This window comes from Echinops telfairi, unplaced genomic scaffold (assembly GCF_000313985.2).
Source record: "Echinops telfairi isolate 266 unplaced genomic scaffold, ASM31398v2 ScPeMD7_3533;HRSCAF=4204_0, whole genome shotgun sequence".
In the NCBI taxonomy this organism is placed as follows: Eukaryota; Metazoa; Chordata; class Mammalia; order Afrosoricida; family Tenrecidae; genus Echinops; species Echinops telfairi.
In genome coordinates this window covers 2,545,302-2,553,065 of record NW_022107431.1, presented here as the reverse complement: position 1 = coordinate 2,553,065, position 7,764 = coordinate 2,545,302, and positions in this window count along the sequence as shown.

Below are 7,764 nucleotides of genomic sequence, written 5' to 3'. Positions count from 1 at the left end.
GCGTGGGGGCGGCCGAGCCGGCGGGGCCGCGGACTGTGGCTTCCGCGGCGCAGCGCGGCGCCTGGGAGTCCGGCCGCGGACACCGTTAGCCCCGCTAGGAAGGCCTGAAGGTCAGCGCCTCGGGACCCTTGCGGAGCGGTTCTCTGCGCTGTGGAGGCCGTGGGGTGGCCGCCCGTGGGATCCCCGGTGTGACAGCTGCCGGCCCAGGCCCACACCGCCCTGCAGCAGTGACCACAAGCTGCTGACCGCCTGCCCAGCAGGTGGCCGCGTGGAGAGGAGCGGGTCCTTGGGAACTGCCTGCCCCCAGGGAAAAGAAACATTTGAGTAACTTATGACAAAACTATAATAATTTATGAATTATGAAGGGTTCACGAGGGAGGGGACAGTGGGCAGGGAGGGGGGAAATGAGCAACTGATATTAAGGGCTCAAGTAGAGGGCAAATGTTTTGAGAATGATGAGGGCAACAAATGTACATAAGTGCTTGACAAATGGATGGATGTATGGACTGTGATAAGAATTGTACGAGCCCCCAATAAAATAATTTTTTAAAAAAGAAACATTTGATGTATGTGTTTCTTTTTATTTGAATACTGGCTGGAAATATATATGACTTAGTTCTTTAAAATGCCTCCGGCGAAGGTGGGGGGGGTGGTTGGGCGGGAACAGAACCTACTGGAACTAAGTCTCTTTCAAGGGCAATTCAGGGGAACGGAGGAGGCCTGGTGGCGCAGGGGGTGAGGCAGCACGGAGCTGGTAACCACAAAGTCAGCCGTTGAAGACACCAGCCACTGTCGGGGAAAGATGGGGCCGTCTTCTCTTCCGGGAGTAGCTCTACTCTGGTCCCCAAGAGCCGGGGTAGGTGGGGGCAGTGGGTGAGTATGAGCGCTGAGAATGAACAGTCCTTCCAAGCCCGGAGTCCATCTCCAGAGGCACGTCCTCAGAGGGACAAGTTCCTTTGTGCGATTTCGTGTGTGCGAGGGCATGTCCTGTCATCCTGTTTAGCATGGGAGGGTTGGAACCAGGTTCATCACTTCTCGTGCGGCCATTCGGTGGGATGATGTCTGACAAGTAAAAATAATAAGGGGGATAGAAAAGAAAAAAAATAAGGAGACTTGGGCTAGGAGGTGAAGATCTTTAGGGTCTATTCCTAAATCCAGGTGCAAAGAAGTGTGTAAATTATACTCATTTGTACACTCTAAAATCCACACTCCTGCCCTCAAGCCTGTTCCTACCCATAGCAATCTCCCATCCAGGGTTTCTGACACTGTAAATCTTTATAGGAGGAGACAGCCTCCTCTTTCTCCCTAGGAGCAGCTAATGGGTTTGAACCACTGACTGTGGTTAGCAATCCCGATGCTTAACCCAGGGATCCTTACTTATTTGTGCAACTCGCCACCATCGAGTCAGTGCAGACTCATAACCACCCCCTGTAGGTTTCCAAGACAGTAACTGTTTATGGGAGTGAAAAGTCCAGTCGTCCTCCCTTGGAGCTCCTGGTGGATTTGAACTGCTGACCATGCGGATCACAGCTTAACGCTTAAGCATACACTGTCAGGGCTCCACTATAGGGAACAATACAACTCAACTGCAATTGTGTCGCTTCCAACTCATAGTGACACTATAGGTCAGTGTCGACTTGCCCATGTGGGTTTCCAAAACTAACTGTTCACCGAATAGGAAGCCTCATCTTTCTCCTGCAGAGAGGCTGGTGGTTTCAAACTGCATCCTTTCCGGTTCTCACCCCCACGGGTAACTACTGCTTGGCCACCAGGGCTTCTAGGGAACAGTGGGCAGATTTAAGTTCGAAAAGCTAGAGGATACCCCTAAGGCAGGCTCAGGGGATGAGCATGGGAGGGAGGGACCCTTTCATCCTACATGCGGGTCCCTTTCCAGGTCTGGACTATCGATGAGCCTGGGCTATCAATCCAAAAGAAGTCATCTGGGCATTACGAAGTGCCTTGGGGTTGAATCATTCACTTTTTGTTAGGGTTTATAGAAACAATTCTGCATTCCCACCCAAACCAAACAAACACACAAATAAACGCACTGCCATCACGTCATGGTGACCCTATCAGTCAGGGTAGAACTGCCCCTGTGAGTTTCTGAGGCTGTGACTCCTTACGGAAGGAGCAGCAAGCCTCGTCTTTCTCCATCAGCACGGCCAGTGGTTTAGAACTGCTGACCTTAGGCCAGAAGCCCAGCATGTAACCACTACCCACTGGGGCTCCTTTCCCAATCCCACAGGAAGGCCCCAAACCAGTGGCCACTGACTTGCCTCTGACAGGCCAGGCTCCAGAGGGCTTTCAGTGGCCACTCTTTCAAAAGTAGACCCCCAGACCTCTGGGGGAAAGATGGGACTCTAACCTGCCTTTTACCAGCAGTTGAGCACTAACTGTTCCCACTACTCAACTCAGTGCCAAGGAGACCCCATCGGACAGGAGACATCTGCCTGTCTGTGACTTTCTGAGGTTGGGAATCTAGGGGAGTGGAAAACCCTGTTTTTTCTCTCATGGAGCCCGGCTGGTGGATTCAAACTTATGGCCTTGCGAATCTCTGCCAAACTCGTAACCATTAGGCCAAGAAACGGACCCCGCCCCCCCTTCTCACTACTCGGGGCCTGGTAATAACATCAAACCTGAAAGCAAACTCGATGCTGTGGGGTCCGTGCCTCCTCTCAGCGACCTCCCAGCCATCCCCCAGGACAGCGTTTCCAAGCCTGCAGATCTTTGCAGGAGCAGGGGATGGCCTCCTCCTCCTCCTTGATGCAGTGAGACATTGCTCATGTCACCGAAGTGCTACAGACTCACAGGGACCCAGCAGGACCCAGTGGAACTGCTCTGTGGGCTTCTGAGACTGTAGCTCTTTGTGGGCATAGAAAGCCCGTCTGCCTCCCATCGACGTAGCCCACGATGCCACCAGTCTCCAGGATAACAAATGGGATCCTGGCACAGGACTGGGAAGGGGCGGTGTCTCCTGTTGTCACAGGGTCTCTGAGTCGGAACCAACTGGACAGCACACAACGACAACGACAACAAGGACTGCAAACACAAATGGACTGTGCGGGTCCTTCTGCCTGGTTTTCCTTTCTCATTTTAGTGTGTGTGTGTGTGTGTGTGTGTGTGTGTGTGTGTGTGTGTGTGTGTGTGTGTGTGTGTGTGTGTGTGTGTGTGTGTGTAAGTTTACAGGGCAAACTCATTTTCCATTCCACAGTTTACACACATGCTGCTGGGTAACTCCAGTGGCCCTCTCCCCTTTTCTTCCCTGTGTCCTGTGGCCGCTGCCCCTGGGCCACACTGCCTTTTGGGCCTTGTCCTCGGGCTGATTGCTCAGAGGGCTGTGGTTTCCATTACAGACCTGGGGCGGGGTAGCATGAGTTCAGTTCCCAGAGCCAATGTCCCACAGTCCTTCCCCGCCCGCCTGTCCTTCCCCTGCCAGCTTCTGTTTGGCCCCAGAGGCCTAGACAGTTCAACATTTAAAGAATATGGTCAGTGAGCCACGGGAAGCAGGGGCCCCAGAGCCTGCCCACCACCTTTCTGAGCCTGCATGCAGCCCCCTCTGGTGGGGCAGCTCTGCCTGCCCCTGCGCTGGTGTCTCAGCTGCCACCGCTCCTGGTAACCGACAGGCTGTGATCTTCACAGAAGCAGCTTGCCAGGCCTTGCTCCCTTGGTTCCATGGGCTGGTGCTTTTGTGAATCCTCTTTGCTGACTCACACTCTCACACTGACCCCCACTACCACGGGGCATGCTGACCCCAAGTCATGCTGACCCCCCAGAGCACAGTGACCACCCCACAGGGTGTGCTGACCACCCCCCAGGGCGTGCTGACCCCAGGTTGTGTCCTGGGCAAGCTATGTTAAATCCTTCGAGACATCCCAGCTTCTTGTCCCCCCAAACTCCATTAGGGTCCCCACGGGGGAGACATTTGCACAGGCCAGGTATCTAGTGGGGTACTAGAGAAATAAGCCATAAGATGGAGAGTGGATGTTTGTTTGACCTCTCCCTCATGGTGGTTTTTCTTCTTTGTCCAGCCAGAGGTCAGATAAAGCCACACTATTTATTCGGTTGTTTTCTGGAAAGGATATGGTACAGATAGCAACTGGAAACACAGGGAACCTAGAACAGATGACTCCTTCAGGACCAGTGGTGAAAGGGGCGAGGCCTGGAGGGTGAAGGGAATGTGGGGTGGAAAGGGGGAACCGATTACAAGAATCTAGGTATTGCCTCCTCCCTGGGGGAGGGACAGCAGAAAGGGCGGGGGAAGACATCGGAGAGTGTAACTTATGACAAAACTATAATATGTTGTGAATTATGGAGGGTTCATGAGGGAGGGGGCGTAGGGAGGGAGGGGAAAATGAGCAACTGATATTAAGGGCTGAGGCGGAGGGCAAATGCTTTGAGAATGATGAGGGCAGCGAATGTACATATGTGCTTGACACATGGATGGATGTATGGATTGTGATGAGAATTGTACGAGTCCCCAATAAAATAATAAAAAAAGGAAAGTAAATGTCTAGAAAAGAATAATGGCAACATAATGTAGAACTATGCTTGATACAATTGATGTATGGATTGTTATAAGAGTTGGGAATGATGAGGGCAATGAATGTACAAATGAGCTTCACACCATTGATGTATGTATGGATTGTGATAAGAGTTGTATGAGCCCCTAATAAAATGATTAAAAAAAAAGAATATGTGAAGTATGAAAATAGAACTTTTGTAAGCCCACTTGCTTTCAGCCATTAAGATTTGGTCTTTAGATGGGTTTAGGCCATGCTTGCAAAGAAAGCTTCGAAAAGATATGCCCCACCCAGTGCTTTGGAGTACTCAGGAACCAGTGGTCTTTGTCAGAAGCTGGAAAAAGCCTGGAGAAAACTCCCCTCTGGGACGGAATGTTAAAAGGAGCCTGTACGCAGGCTGAAACGCTTGCCAGGTGACCACCTGGATCTATCTGTTGAGTGGAAGTGGGAGAAATGCAGCAACAAAGAGACAGGTTGAGTTTGGCCACTGACACCTCTGGACTTGGATTACAGGAAAACGAGAAGGGGAGAGCGGGTTGACTGGTCTAAATTTCATGACCCAGCATGAGTGGGAGTGGGGGGTGGGGCAGGCTTGTCGAGTCTTTGTGAGAGCCTATTATCTAAAGGCAAGGCGACCAATGGGAAGCCTGGGGAGGTGAAGTGGGGCAGCCCACATTGAGTTGACCAGAACTCAACCAGATGAGGAGACTTTTGAGCCTGTGAACTGGTGCATATTGTTGCTGACCTTATGGAAGGCCTGTCCTGATTTGACTTTGCTTATAGATGCAGACTTCACAAGGTTCCAACTGGAATGAAGATTCTTTACGTTTAAAAACATGATTGTCTCCTCAGAGCACTGGGTTGATGTAAGCGGGCAGTATAGAAATTGGATACCCAAAATTGGGGGGATAAAGGCATGAAGTGGTTAGCTTACAAACTTTCATAGGTGGGGGGATATATTCATAGGATTAAGGTGTAGGTGTTACTTAACTGCAATTATTAGGCTAAAGAATTGTGTACCGGTGCCAAGTTGGCAAGGGGTGGATTGAGAGAGTTAGTTTATTTTGACAACCTGGCCGATAAACACATGTGGGGTTAATTGAAGGGCAGAGAGATAAATGGCTCTGTGAGACTCACCTATCTAGTTCTCAGGTCTCTTGCTTTCTGATGGTCGGACCAGGGTGCAGCTGCCTTAGCCAGTTCCCTGCTTTAGCTGGCAAGGCTCACTTCCTGCAAGACATCCCTGAGGAGAAACTACATGGACCTATCCTGATGCAGCCCTGGGTGCTGGAGCAGCCACGTGGAGACCCCTGCCAGCGCTGAGATGCTTACACGCTCATTGATTCGGCTTTCCTCCTGTAGTCAGTGTCATTGCATGTGTTTTGTGAGATTGAAGAGAACCTTAAAGATTGGTGTCAGACATATGGGCTAATGTTGGACAGCACTGGGTTGGGATGCTTTCTTAATGTACACTTACCCTTTATATAAAACTCTCTCTTACACATATAAGTTTCTGTGGATTTGTTTCCCTAGTTTACCCAGACTAGCTCTCTGCAGGATAGCAAGACTGCTCCCATCCCTGGTCCATGGTCAGGGGAATTCTTCAGGGCATAACCCATGTGTATCCCCCCTTCACTGTGTGTGTTTGTGTTTATGAAACAACTTTGAAATGAAATGGGTCAAAGGGTGATCAAATGAGACGGCATTACATTTTAACCTAACTACGTCTGCCATACTTGACTTTACACTGTTCTCTGTCTGCTAACAAGGCTGTTCACATCTCTCAACTGTGACCTGAGGGGATTCATCGAAGCCTTAATCCATGTGTGGACTCTGTAAATGGATTTTGGGCTTCCACTGTCATCCAGAGCCTTCTGAAACCTGGGTGTTCGCAATTTAAACTCATACCATTGCCTCCTTTAAGTTTAGATTATGTCATTTTCAACCCATGGGCTGGTCCATGAGACTTTAACCCAAACCTGGTGGTCAATTCAGGAAGGTCTTCCTAGAGGTGACTCTTTGACACACCTGAGAACTCACTGGCTGCCAAGAAGGAAAGCTATACTGCTGAGCCCACAGGTTCTGCCCGAGATCCGAGGGAGTCCCAGGGGAGCCGAGTGCTGGCGGGGAGAAAGGGCTCCGCTTGGCCATGCGTCGGACACCAGCTCAGAGGTAGGTGAATCGCTCGGGACTGAGAATGTGATTGTTCGCTGTCCTCCATTGGCCCAGGCTCAGGCAACCTTGTACACAACAGACAGACAGTGGCCCACACAGCAAGCCCCTGAAAACACGGCATGTGTCAGTCCACAGTCCAGTCCCTCCCGCCGCAGGCTCATCTTCCAACCCCTGGTCCACAGTAACGGGCTCATTTTCAAACGTGGGTCACCAGGCTATTGTCCCTGCTGTTAAGCACTGTTGAGTTGGTTCCGATGCATTACGAACAACAGAAGGAGCCACTGCCCGGCCCGGCACCATACCCACCTCGTCGCTATGCGTAAGTCCACTGCTGCAGCCACTGCGTCTGTCCATCTGGTCCAGGGCCCTACACTAGAAGAGCCACTGAAGCCTGCCCACCTCAGGTGACTGCTGGAGTTTGAGGTACAAGAGGTACTGCTTCTAGCATCGAAACTGCATGCCAGCCACCGCAGCAGGCAGAGCAAGAGGCAGGTGGCCAGTCAGAATATGGCGCATACGGGGGACACGATGAGAGGGCCCCGTTGACCTGTCAGCTGTTGAGTGGCTTGTTAGCAGACCTCCTGGGTCCCAGGAACTGCCAGGATCTCTGCTGCCTAGGGAGAAAGGTCTGTGTTGGTGAGGACAGCCCCCACCAATTCTGACCCACACAGCATGGTGGGCCTGGAGGGCAGCCCCACAGGCCTTCTAGGGTGTGAGCATCCCAGGAGCCGGTCACCACTTCTTTATTCCCGAGGATGCACTGGGTGGGCGGGCTCCAGCCCCACCTTTCTGTTCAAGGCCGAGGGCTTAATCGCTGCCTTCTATTATGTGGGAGGGCCATGTGGCTGTCCTGTGCTAAGTAATGGGACCAGATCAATGTCCTCCCTAGGGGAGACCAAGTCGGCACCAGCCTTGGGGCTCAAAGACATAGGCCATCGACATCCAACTGTTGCCCATTTTCCAGCTTCTCAATGCCCACATGCCCACTTACCTAGTTTGTCAATGCCCACCACGTGCCCACTGACCTAGCTAGTTAACGTGCAACAGGTGCCTGCTTACCTAGTGAGTT